Below are 14491 nucleotides of genomic sequence, written 5' to 3'. Positions count from 1 at the left end.
ATCCACCGGCTGACTGTAGCTCGTTTACTCGCTAACCCCGCTCCAACAGACGCACCACTGAGGTCGATGAACCGCATGAGACATCGCGCTGACGCTGAGGTGAAAGTTATACCGCTTTATATTACGACAGGTGAACTTTTATTGCTTTTACTTCGTAGCTAGCAGCAGCGCGCTAATGCATCAGCCTGCACAACAAAGTTACGCCGACACAGCACCCAACTGTGCACGAGACTGCGCACCAAACTACTCCAAGTTTTGTGATGACTGTAGATTTCATATGTAACAATAGCCGCGTGAAACATGAGAGCATCTATAAGCTAACCTATATAGCTAACATAGCCACATTTACTGTGAGGCTAAATCCTATGGCTAAATTGACCGGGCAAGTGCCCGTGGTCCTGTGCGCGCTCTGCGTTCGTTTGATGTGCGGTTGTGGTCAGTGAGGAGAGGGCTGACCTCTCCAGGTGGACCGTGTGGTCATTGGGCGCTCACAGATATGAGCGCTTCTGACATGGTTTCTGCTGATCAGAGACGTTATGACAAGTTTACTAAAACTGAACGTGTCCAAAGAGACTTAACTATTCAATAATGCCAAACCATTTGTAAGCTTTTAGTAGCCCACTGAAGCCAGAAAAAAACAGATACCATTTTATTTTGTATGGTATAGGGTGGCATATTTCCATAAATAGTCAATAGAAGTTTAAAATCAATATTTAAAAATCAAAAATGTAACAATATTTTGTCCTTTTTTTAATATAATTCAAATAGAAAACAGTATCTTCTGATGTACAGAACCTGATTTGGAATTCCACATTATGTACAAATCTTTTACTCTCTCTGTTCACTCTGTGATGAAACTACCAATAGTAGAACTACAGTTCTAAAACAGAATTAAAGTTTAGTGTTGAATTAATAGTTGTCCATCATATGCACTACAATAAAGTGGATTGTTCCACAACAGAGGACACAGTCTGGACCTGGTGATCACGTATGGCCTGTCCACGGCTGTGTCCCCCTACTAACTGACCCCTTCTCCAAGGTTCATCTTATTGTCGAATTGCTGCTTGATATTAATTTTTAAATTTATGCTTCAGGCCGAAAACATCGATCTGAAGAGTGTCTCCTGAAGGCCCTTGTCATTGCTCTTGGGGAGGATACTGGTGATCTTGTCAAGGAGTTTGAGGTAGGTAACATATTTTTCCTTACAGCTAAAACGTTGCGACATTTTCATTTTGGAACTGAATTAGAATCCTAAAACGTGAATGCAACCCATACCCTAATGTGTTGAATTATCCCTGACCTAATTACTGCGATTGCCTCTATAAACCTGTACAGCCCGTCAAAAGCCACGGTGGCCGTCCAGCTCCTCAAACCTCCTGCAACATTTCCAGAGCGTATATATTTTTCTTGTAATTTTTGATTCTACTCCAATTTGTAATATTTTTGTGCAAAAAGAGCTTAAAAATGAAATTGTCCGTGAAGCGAGCTGCTTCCTGCCAATCCTGCTACGCCAATTTCTTTCTTTATTGACCTTTATTAAACCACATACATGCAAATCTGTCGCCTCTGTTACGCCAAATATGCCGTTTCCCCGTGGCTTCAGCTAGAGGAGCTTCCAGCTCCAGGCTGAGTGAGCTCCGCTGCCCCGCTGCCCCACGCTCGCTCTCTCTCTCGCTCACTTCACCTGAGCAGCGCAGCAGCCGCCCGCATCCACCGGCTGACTGTAGCTCGTTTACTCGCTAACCCCGCTCCAACAGACGCACCACTGAGGTCGATGAACCGCATGAGACATCGCGCTGACGCTGAGGTGAAAGTTATACCGCTTTATATTACGACAGGTGAACTTTTATTGCTTTTACTTCGTAGCTAGCAGCAGCGCGCTAATGCATCAGCCTGCACAACAAAGTTACGCCGACACAGCACCCAACTGTGCACGAGACTGCGCACCAAACTACTCCAAGTTTTGTGATGACTGTAGATTTCATATGTAACAATAGCCGCGTGAAACATGAGAGCATCTATAAGCTAACCTATATAGCTAACATAGCCACATTTACTGTGAGGCTAAATCCTATGGCTAAATTGACCGGGCAAGTGCCCGTGGTCCTGTGCGCGCTCTGCGTTCGTTTGATGTGCGGTTGTGGTCAGTGAGGAGAGGGCTGACCTCTCCAGGTGGACCGTGTGGTCATTGGGCGCTCACAGATATGAGCGCTTCTGACATGGTTTCTGCTGATCAGAGACGTTATGACAAGTTTACTAAAACTGAACGTGTCCAAAGAGACTTAACTATTCAATAATGCCAAACCATTTGTAAGCTTTTAGTAGCCCACTGAAGCCAGAAAAAAACAGATACCATTTTATTTTGTATGGTATAGGGTGGCATATTTCCATAAATAGTCAATAGAAGTTTAAAATCAATATTTAAAAATCAAAAATGTAACAATATTTTGTCCTTTTTTTAATATAATTCAAATAGAAAACAGTATCTTCTGATGTACAGAACCTGATTTGGAATTCCACATTATGTACAAATCTTTTACTCTCTCTGTTCACTCTGTGATGAAACTACCAATAGTAGAACTACAGTTCTAAAACAGAATTAAAGTTTAGTGTTGAATTAATAGTTGTCCATCATATGCACTACAATAAAGTGGATTGTTCCACAACAGAGGACACAGTCTGGACCTGGTGATCACGTATGGCCTGTCCACGGCTGTGTCCCCCTACTAACTGACCCCTTCTCCAAGGTTCATCTTATTGTCGAATTGCTGCTTGATATTAATTTTTAAATTTATGCTTCAGGCCGAAAACATCGATCTGAAGAGTGTCTCCTGAAGGCCCTTGTCATTGCTCTTGGGGAGGATACTGGTGATCTTGTCAAGGAGTTTGAGGTAGGTAACATATTTTTCCTTACAGCTAAAACGTTGCGACATTTTCATTTTGGAACTGAATTAGAATCCTAAAACGTGAATGCAACCCATACCCTAATGTGTTGAATTATCCCTGACCTAATTACTGCGATTGCCTCTATAAACCTGTACAGCCCGTCAAAAGCCACGGTGGCCGTCCAGCTCCTCAAACCTCCTGCAACATTTCCAGAGCGTATATATTTTTCTTGTAATTTTTGATTCTACTCCAATTTGTAATATTTTTGTGCAAAAAGAGCTTAAAAATGAAATTGTCCGTGAAGCGAGCTGCTTCCTGCCAATCCTGCTACGCCAATTTCTTTCTTTATTGACCTTTATTAAACCACATACATGCAAATCTGTCGCCCCTGTTACGCCAAATATGCCGTTTCCCCGTGGCTTCAGCCAGAGGAGCTTCCAGCTCCAGGCTGAGTGAGCTCCGCTGCCCCGCTGCCCCACGCTCGCTCTCTCTCTCGCTCACTTCACCTGAGCAGCGCAGCAGCCGCCCGCATCCACCGGCTGACTGTAGCTCGTTTACTCGCTAACCCCGCTCCAACAGACGCACCACTGAGGTCGATGAACCGCATGAGACATCGCGCTGACGCTGAGGTGAAAGTTATACCGCTTTATATTACGACAGGTGAACTTTTATTGCTTTTACTTCGTAGCTAGCAGCAGCGCGCTAATGCATCAGCCTGCACAACAAAGTTACCCCGACACAGCACCCAACTGTGCACGAGACTGCGCACCAAACTACTCCAAGTTTTGTGATGACTGTAGATTTCATATGTAACAATAGCCGCGTGAAACATGAGAGCATCTATAAGCTAACCTATATAGCTAACATAGCCACATTTACTGTGAGGCTAAATCCTATGGCTAAATTGACCGGGCAAGTGCCCGTGGTCCTGTGCGCGCTCTGCGTTCGTTTGATGTGCGGTTGTGGTCAGTGAGGAGAGGGCTGACCTCTCCAGGTGGACCGTGTGGTCATTGGGCGCTCACAGATATGAGCGCTTCTGACATGGTTTCTGCTGATCAGAGACGTTATGACAAGTTTACTAAAACTGAACGTGTCCAAAGAGACTTAACTATTCAATAATGCCAAACCATTTGTAAGCTTTTAGTAGCCCACTGAAGCCAGAAAAAAACAGATACCATTTTATTTTTTATGGTATAGGGTGGCATATTTCCATAAATAGTCAATAGGAGTTTAAAATCAATATTTAAAAATCGAAAATTTAACAATATTTTGTCCTTTTTTAATATAATTCAAATAGGAAACAGTATCTTCTGATGTACAGAACCTGATTTGGAATTCCACATTATGTACAAATCTTTTACTCTCTCTGTTCACTCTGTGATGAAACTACCAATAGTAGAACTACAGTTCTAAAACAGAATTAAAGTTTAGTGTTGAATTAATAGTTGGAACACCCTTTTTCAGTAGTTTTTCCCTTAACTGGGCTTAACCTGAAAACTTCTCATCCCAGGTCTCTGAGATTTATGTCAGTGATTCATAAAGCCCCAAGACACGATACCATCCATGAGTTTCATTATTATTGCTTTTTTTTTACCTTTTTGACACAAAAATCCAATTTGCATAATAATTTGGAACGCAGTGTATGTGCACGGGACGTGCACGACAAGAGGAGTGCATTAGTGAGGGTTTGAGAGGAGGGGAGCGCTTCGCACTCATTTCCTGAAGTGGCTGCAAATTTTATTGATGTTTTAGAGAAATGTCCTCCTCTTGTTTTACCTGCTCCCCCTGATTTTATTGTCGAAAATTTTGTGTGTGTGTGTGTGCGTGTGCGTGTGCGCGGGCGCGTGCGCGTTCGCGGGCGCGGGCGCGTTCGCGGGCGCGGGCGCGTGCGCAGACGCAGGCACACGCCTGCGTCTGCGTGTGCGTGTGTGTGCCTGCGGCTATGGGGAGGGGGGTGGGGTGAGCAGTGTTGTGTGTTTGGAAGAGTGGGTGGTTGGGTGGGCGGGAACTGCTTTTAATCTGTAAAGCACTTTGTGTTACAACCTTGTATGAAAAGCGCTTTATAAATAAAGTTTTGATTGATTGATAATTACAGTGTAATTACAGTTTTCTTACAGTGTAGTTAGTCGTTCTTAAAGTATATTTACCCAAATGAAATGAAAGCCCATTTTCATGTTAATTACACTGTAATTACAGTGTTATTACAGTGTAATTTGTCTTGCTTTATTTTAAAGCCCATTACACTGTGTATTTACAGTCTTCTTTCAGTGTAGTTAGTCGTTCTTAAAGTATATTTACCCACAAATGTCTTGCTTTAAATGAAAGCCCATTTCTATGTTAATTAGGCCCGAGCGCCATCAGGGCTGGCGAAGGGCCTCTTGTAATCGTATAGAGCACTTCCCCAAAGTGCGCGGAGCGCACAAAACGAGCGCAAAGCGCTCGCCTCCTATCAAACATGCACTAACACACTACTCTCGATGTGCACGTTCCGTGCACGTGCACATGTATCAGAAAACAAACATTGTAATTGGACCAAAGTGCGCGGAGCGCACAGAAAAAATGAGTGCGAAGCGCTCCCCTCCTCTCAAACCCTCACTAATGCACTCCTCTTGTCGTGCACGTCCCGTGCACATACACTGCGTTCCAAATTATTATGCAAATTGGATTTTTGTGTCAAAAAGGTAAAAAAAAAAGCAATAATAATGAAACTCATGGATGTTATCGTGTCTTGGGGCTTTATGAATCACTGACATAAATCTCAGAGACCTGGGATGAGTAGTTTTCAGGTTAAGCCCAGTTAAGGGAAAAACTACTGAAAAAGGGTGTTCCACTTTATTATGCAGATCATCATTTTCAAGCAATATGGGAAAGAAAAAGGGTCTTTCTGCTGATGAAAAGCATGAAATAGTTGAATGCCTTGGTCTAGGTATGAAAACCTTCGATATTTCATGAAAGATTAAGTGTAATCATCGTACTGATAAGAGATTTGTGGATGATTCAGAGCACACTCCGTTTTGTGCCGATAAAGGCACAATATGGACGGTTTCTGCCAGACAAACACATCAGATTAGGAGAACAGATGCTACAAAGCAGCAGACAGGTATTTGAAGCTGCTGGTGCCTCTGGAGTCTCCCGAACATCAAGGTGTCGGACCCTCCAGAGACTGCAGTTGTGCATAAACCTTCTATCCGGCCTCCCCTAAACTGTTCATTGACGCTGAAGCAGAAACGGCTGCAGTGGCTCAGAAATACATGAGGACTCATTTTCAAACAGTCTTGTTCACTGATGAGGCCGTGTGACCCTGGATGGTCAGATGGATGGCGTAGTGAATGGTTGGTGAATGGCCACAATGTCCCAACAAGGCTGTGATGTCAGTAAGGAGGGGGCGGAGTCAGAATCATTAGGAGAGAGCTGGTCGGCCCCTTTACAATCCCTGACGGTGTGAAAATGACCTCTTTCTGACTGACCACTTTCTTCTATGCTACATAAAGAAGAGCCGTGTTTTCCCGAACAAGATCCTCTTCGTGCATGACAACGCACCATGTCATACTGTAAAGAATACCTCTGCATCACTGGCTGCTATGGGCAGAAAAGGAGAGAGACTCATGATGTGGACCTCCTCCTCCCCTGACCTCAACCCTGTTGAGAACCTTTGGAGCCTCATCAAGAAAAACTTCTCGGAGGGTGGGAGGCAGTTTTCATCCAAACAGCAGCTCTGGGAGGTTATTCTAACATCCTGCAAAGAAATCCAAGCAGAAACTCTCCAAAAACTCACAAGTTTAATGGATTTAAGAATTTTGAAGCTGCTCAAAGAAGGTCCTATGGTAAAATATAACTTGACCGGTTAAGATGTTTTTGATTGAAATACAGTGCCTCTCGTAAGTATTCATACACCTTGAACTTTTGCACATTTTGTCATGTTTACAACCCTAAACATAAAGATTTTATTTTTATTTTTTTACTGAACGTTCACACACAAGTAACAGACAACTGTGACGTGAAAGCAAAATGATACATGATTCTGTTATTTTTCAAAAAATAGAAAAGTGAAAAGTGGGACTTGCATAAGTATTCATACAGCATGCATGAATACTTTGTGGAACCCCCTTTTGCTCTAATAACAGCACAAGTCTTCTGGGGTATGACTCTACAAGATTTGCACATGTAGAGACTGACATTTTAGCCCATTCCTCTTTACAAAACAACTCAAGCTTTGTCACATTAGAAGGAGAGCGTTTGTGAACAGCAGTTTTCAGACCTTTCCACAGATTTTCAATAGGATTTAGGTCAGGACTTTGACTGGGCCATTCTAACACATTAATATGTTTTTATTGAACCATTCCATTGTAGATTTAGCTTTGTGCTCCGGGTCATTGTCCTCCTGAAGGTGAATCTCCGCCCCAGCCTCATGCTCCGTCCACACCAAACTTAATTTGGGCGTCAAAAACGCGCGTCACGCCCGTTGTTGGACGCCTGTGCTTATTGAAGTCAGACGCTCGTCACCAAGCGTCAAGACGCTCTCGACGCGCGTCAAGAGAAGAGCGTCGTCGTGGAGCGCGTTGGGAGGAGCATCTCTGTTGCCGTTGTCAGTTATCAGTTATCAACATGGATGACATAGAGAGAGTGGCTTGGCTTTTATTGCTTCATAAAGCCAGACAACGTCGTCTACGGGCTCGTCGGCGCCGTGTCTGGATTCATGAGATCGTCCGAAGGCGTTCTCAGTTTGGCGAGTTTCACCATTTGCTCCAGGAGCTGCGCTCGGACGAGAGTCGCTTTCAACGGTACTTCCGCCGCTTTTAATCCTGGTGTTTAGATAAAGAAGCACTGATGTAGCTCCGGTTCACAAAGAAGCTACGTCCGTGACTTGTGACTTGTTTACATCTGTGGGGCTGGCGTAGAATCTGCCCCGGTGGCTCAGCTACAGCGTACGTCACTATGGGGAGAAAGCTCCTGATTGGTCGACGCTCGCGAATTTCGCCAAAAAGTTCAACATTTCCCAACTCGAGCGTCGGCCGCGCTCGACGCCCTGGAGGCGCGTCAAACGCTCACCAAGCGCGAAAAACCTCAAAACGCGCCGCAGAGGAGGCGCGTGACACGCTGCGGGACATCTTGACGCCCCCCGGAGGCGCGTCCTCCATGTATTTTAAATGTAAACCTGACGCTTTGGAGGCCCCAAATCGAGTTTGGTGTGGACGGAGCATCAGTTCTCTTGCTGACTCCAGCAGGTTTTCCTCCAAAATGTCTCTGTATTTGGCTCCATCCATCTTCCCAACTATTCTTACAGTCTCCCCAGTCCCCGCTGAGGAAAAGCAGCCCCACAGCATGATGCCTCCCCCCGTATATTTGACACTGGGGATGGTGCACTCAGGACGATGAGCAGTGTTAGGTTTGCTCCATACAAAACGTTTTGCCAAAAAGTTCAATTTTTCTCTCATCTGACCAAAGCTCTTTCTTCCACATGGAGCTGTGTCCTCCATATGACTTCTAGCAAACTTCAAACAGGATTTCTTATGGCCTCCTTTCAATAATGGCTTTCTTCTTCCACTCGTTCATGAAGGCCAGATTTGTGTAGATACGACTTATAGTTGTCCCATGTACAGTTTCCCCCAGCTCAGCGGCAGGACTTCACAGCTCCTCCAGAGTTATCTTGGGGCACTTGGTTGTATTTCTTACCAGTGTTCTCCTTGTTCAGTTTGTTAGTTTAGGTGAACAGCCGTGTCTTGGTAAGTTGGCAGTGGTGCTTTACTCTTTCCATTTCTGAATGATGGATTGAACAGTGCTCCAGGAGATGTTTAAATCTTGGGAAATCTTTGTATAACTTAATGCTGCTTTAAACTTCTCCACAGCTTTATCCCTGACCTCTCTGGTGCTCCTTGACCTTTATGATGTTGTTTGGTGACCAATACACTCCGACCACAGCTCTGAGGGCCTGAAAAAACAGCTGAAATTATACTGAGAGTAGATTACACACAGGTGGCCTCTATTTAACCGTTAGGCCAAGGTGTGAACATTCTGGAGTCATTAGAAATGTTTTAAAGGCAATTTAATGCACTCAGAAAATGCTGTATGAATACTTGTGCACGCCCCACTTTTCGGTTTTCTATTTTTTGAAAAATAACAATCATGTATCATTTTGCTTTCACTTCATAGTTGTCTGTTACTTGTGTGTGAACGTTCAGTAAAAAAATAAAAATAAAATCTTTATGTTTAGGGTTGTAAACATGACAAAATGTGCAAAAGTCCAAGGTGTATGAATACTTACGAGAGGCACTGTATCTTTGATTTCCGTAAATATGACCTCCTAATGCTACAAATACAACAAATGACCATTTTCAGTTAATTACAAGCTTTAAAATGTATTGAAACAATGAGTTGCATAATAATTTGGAACAGTGGATTGAGTTTTTTTACTATATTTATTTTTGAAATAAATACTGTTTTCACTGGGAGACTTTTTCAACCACATTTAAATGATCCTCTACCAGTTAAAGACTCTCATTTGAGTTGACAATTTAGGAAATCAGAGAAAAATGTCATTTGCATAATAATTTGGAACGCAGTGTACACATTTTTCTCTGTATGATGTATAAATTAAGAGCAGAGTTCTCAGTATTGTCAAAAAAGTTTTTTTTTTTTCTGACAAAAACACATAAGCACATTCCAAAAATCCTAAAACTAAGACCCTAGGGCTAAAACTTAAAAAACAAACAAAGGCAGTAGCAATACCTTAAATTTTGATTGAGGGAGACCAAAGGGGGCAGGGCGGTCGGCGAGGGCCGCTAATCGCCGCTTGCGGCTATATTTACACTGTAATTACAGTCTTCTTACAGTGTAATTAGTCGTTTCTTAAAGTATATTTACCCACAAATGTCTTGCTTTAAATGAAAGCCCATTTCTATGTTAATTACAGTGTAATTACAGTCTTCTTACAGTGTAGTTAGTCGTTCTTGAAGCATATTTACCCACAAATGTCTTGCTTTAAATGAAAGCCCATTTCTATGTTAATTACAGTGTAATTACAGTCTTCTTGCAGTGTAATTTGTCTTGCTTTATTTTAAAGCCCATTTCTATGTTAATTACAGTCTTCTTTCAGTATAGTTTGTCGTTCATGTCTTGCTTTAAATGAAAGCCCATTTCTATATTAATTACACTGTAATTAGTGTTATTACAGTGTAATTTGTCTTGCTTTATTTATTTTAAAGCCCATTTCTATGTTAATTACATTGTAATTGCAGTCTTCTTACAGTGTAGTTAGTCGTTCTTAAAGTATATTTACCCAAAAATGTCTTGCTTTAAATGGAAGCCCATTTCTATATTAATTACACTGTAATTACAGTGTTATTACAGTGTAATTTGTCTTGCTTTATTTTAAAGCCCATTTCTATGTTAATTACAGTGTAATTACAGTCTTCTTATAGTGTAGTTCAGGGGTGGCCAACCCGCGGCTCTCGAGCCGCATGCGGCTCTTGGCCAATCAGAGTGCGGCTCTTTGCATGATTGGATATGTTTAATACAATGAGGCTCTTTGCAAAATAATTGGTAAATATTTCCCATAAACTGTAAGTCTTTGACCAAAAATCCAACCATCGTCCTACAGACCCTGTTTCCATCTCTACACATGAATGAGAGTCTGTATCTCCCGGCGTTAAAAGGTGCCCGTGCGGCAGCTTCAGTCAAAGCGGGATGTAGGTTAAACAACAGGCAGGCAGATCGTGGCACTGGGATCAGCTTCTGTGCTTTTCAGGTTTCTGATCAGCCTACTCTTTATTTGATGTAATTTGGCCTCATATTCACAGAAAAAGATCAAAATTAGGAAATGGAAAAAAGCGGAGCTCTTATGTAGCATATGATGCGAAGCGCGACATCGTAATGCGGAAATACGCAAAGTCATGACTTTTCTTTCACATGTGCTATAACTGTAGCAGATGCAACTTAAAACAGACTCTCAGTCGTCCAGAGGCTCTTGGTTAAAGTTTATGAACTTTGTGTAGCCTAGAGTGCGTTCTCTGCACAGTCCAGTCAGGACGAAGCTACAGGCACTGAGCGCACAGGCCAGGGGCGAATCAGAGGAGGGGGCTCAGTGGGCAGGGCCCCACATACAAACACACCCCAGCATTAAAAAAAATAAAAATAATAATAATAATCTAATTCTGTCTCAGTCAGAGCAGGAAACACAAAATGTCATTTAATATACATGTATTTCAATCTTGTTGAGGAGTAAAACCATTCAATCTAACACAATTATATAAAAAAAAGAAAAAGGCATAAAGTTATAGTTTATTGTGATATAAATAAAACGGTCACATTCTATTTAATCACAATAAACTACCGCCCCGGAATCTCGCTAGTGGTCGGTGCCTTTGTGGCTCTTCACAGGATCAAGGTTGAAAATTTCGGCTCTTGGTCTCTGACTGGTTGGCCACCCCTGGTGTAGTTAGTCGTTCTTAAAGTATATTTACCCACAAATGTCTTGCTTTAAATGAAAGCCCATTTCTATGTTAATTACGCTGTAATTACAGTCTTTACAGTGTAGTTAGTCGTTCTTGAAGCATATTTACCCACAAATGTCTTGCTTTAAATGAAAGCCCATTTCTATGTTAATTACAGTGTAATTACAGTCTTCTTGCAGTGTAATTTGTCTTGCTTTATTTTAAAGCCCATTTCTATGTTAATTACAGTCTTCTTTCAGTATAGTTTGTCGTTCATGTCTTGCTTTAAATGAAAGCCCATTTCTATATTAATTACACTGTAATTAGTGTTATTACAGTGTAATTTGTCTTGCTTTATTTATTTTAAAGCCCATTTCTATGTTAATTACATTGTAATTGCAGTCTTCTTACAGTGTAGTTAGTCGTTCTTAAAGTATATTTACCCAAAAATGTCTTGCTTTAAATGGAAGCCCATTTCTATATTAATTACACTGTAATTACAGTGTTATTACAGTGTAATTTGTCTTGCTTTATTTTAAAGCCCATTTCTATGTTAATTACAGTGTAATTACAGTCTTCTTATAGTGTAGTTAGTCGTTCTTAAAGTATATTTACCCACAAATGTCTTGCTTTAAATGAAAGCCCATTTCTATGTTAATTACGCTGTAATTACAGTCTTTACAGTGTAGTTAGTCGTTCTTGAAGCATATTTACCCACAAATGTCTTGCTTTAAATGAAAGCCCATTTCTATGTTAATTACAGTGTAATTACAGTCTTCTTGCAGCGTAATTTGTCTTGCTTTATTTTAAAGCCCATTTCTATGTTAATTACATTGTAATTATAGTCTTCTTACAGTGTAGTTAGTTGTTCTTAATTACACTGTAATTACAATATAGTTACCCTGTAAGTACTGTGTAAATACTCTGTAATTACACTGTATTAAAATCGATTTGAGTGTTTATTACATGTAATTACATCGTAATTACATCTTTATACACTATATGTACACTGTATGTAGAGGTCTGTAATCTAAAGTGTTACCGAGTACTTTTATTGACTAAAATTGCTACACCTCTTTTACTGGATGAAAAGGATGAATAATACACTTGTCCCACCCACTCTCTTTTTAGTTTTTTGTGCTCTTCATCAGTTAAGTTACACTTCTCCTTCTTAAGCATAGTTAGGATTTTTTTTTACGCTTAACTGCATTATTTATTCCTTTAACATTAAATGAAATATACTTAGTTGCACTTATCACAGACCCAAAAATGTCTATATTGTGTTGGAGAGAAAAGGCACACATAAAACTGATAACATAAAAGATTATGCAAACACACTCTAGGATGCTCAGACTTGCTCAAACAATAACAATAAAAGAACAAAAATAATAATAACAAGGGCGACAAAAACATGTCAATCCAGTTGAACATGTTAAAACGCCCAAAGAACAGAGGTAGAACAGTCCTCCAAAAAAAAAAAAAACAGTTCAGGCTTCTCAGTCCTGGGAGGAAACAACACCTGTTGTGAGCCGACGTACAAGAGCGTGCTCCCATATACCGCCCTCATAACGGCACCCACACACTCCCGACAAAACCTTCAGTCCAAAAAAATAAAAATTACCGTACCTTTCAAATAAGAAATAAAAATAACAAAACGAGAGTTGCTGATGCGTTGTAGCTCTAGAAAAGTTGGTAAGGAGAAGAAAACGCCATGTGGACATCCCTTTTTAGCCACTGTTCAATTACTCGCATGGCTCATCCAGTGCCTCAACAAAACATGTTGCTTCTTCAGCAGAGTCAAAAGTGAAATTCTTGCCATTATGGGAGAAGCGAAGAGTTGCTGGGTACTGCATTCTGAATCTGATGCCTTTGGTGATCAATTTTTGGCAAACAGGGTTATATTTTCTTTGCTGCGGAAGATCTTGGCGGATGGAAATCGTAGCTCCTTCAAACTGAGGTTTCAACTTCTTGCTAAGCGTCACCATCATAGCTGTTGACTTGTTGTGTTCCATATAATTGACCTACTTTTGGGTGTGGGCGGGCTACACACCGGTGTGCAATCAGACAATAAATGGCGGCTGCTCATTCATAAAAACCTGTTAGCAGGTACGCCAAACGCAAGAGAAACTGTGTCTTGTATTTCCTCCGTGTTTTTCCCGGCATCTCAAAGCTCTTCACATGAGTATGGCCGCACCAACAATAGCATCTGTCGAATAATGAGGCTTCATGATGGTAGCCCTGGGTGCTCCTGAATTTGGCTTGCCCAAGCTTCGGTGGCAACAAATCGTTGGTTTTCCTCAAAATGAACGAGAAATATTGATAAAGACCTATCAGGACTTCACTCTTGCCACACATACTACACAGGACCATTAATTCAGCCCAAAGACCATTCGAGGGACCTAGAGACCATCTCAGGGACTACCAGGGACCACTCGGACCAGTGCCCAGCGCCCCTAGAGGTCATGGGCCGTACTGGTCCGGACCGGTCTTTAATATTCACAGACCAGACCACACTTTCGGCTACAACCCCCTCTCCTTCCCCCTTCACCCGCTTCACAAACCATTCACATGGTTTGACAAATAAAAATCTTGAATCTTGAATAATTGTATGACTAAAATGGGTGTAAAACATATGATGTGACCCTTGTCATTAAAACATTATCACGCAAATAAAATGAGACGTCCTTTTAAAAATGCATGTAGATCATCTGCGCCTGTAAGAGACTCTCCAATTGGATCCCTTTAATGAAGCGGCAGACAAAGCTAGGTAAAAACACATTTATTTCTTAATTTTGCAAAATGGCCGAAGAAGGCGTTGGAATAGTCTGTCACAAGCTTTAAAGGTGGCATGATTGTCTGAAGATTAAACAGCGACTCTGTGAAGAAGGAAATAAAAAAAAACAATCAAATCAAAGAAGAACAATCGTCGTATTTCGTATCATTATTACAGGATAACAGCATAAGCAAAGAAAGTTAGAAAGGTCAGACAAGTTATCTCTCATCTTGGATAAAAGCAGTGATTACTATTTAAAATAATTTAAAGGGGACATGTTTTGTTTGTAAAACTTAAAGATCCAGTATCTTTTATTCAGGGCTTTTTTAGGACACCTTAGCCTTGATTTTTTTATGATGCAATATTACAACAGAGCATGTGTCTAAAAATACCTCCTAGAATT

The sequence above is a fragment of the Gobius niger genome, assembly GCF_951799975.1.
Source record: "Gobius niger genome assembly, chromosome: 22".
Taxonomy (NCBI): Eukaryota; Metazoa; Chordata; class Actinopteri; order Gobiiformes; family Gobiidae; genus Gobius; species Gobius niger.
The sequence above is the reverse complement of the archived record's forward strand: the minus strand, read 5'-3'. Positions refer to the sequence as shown.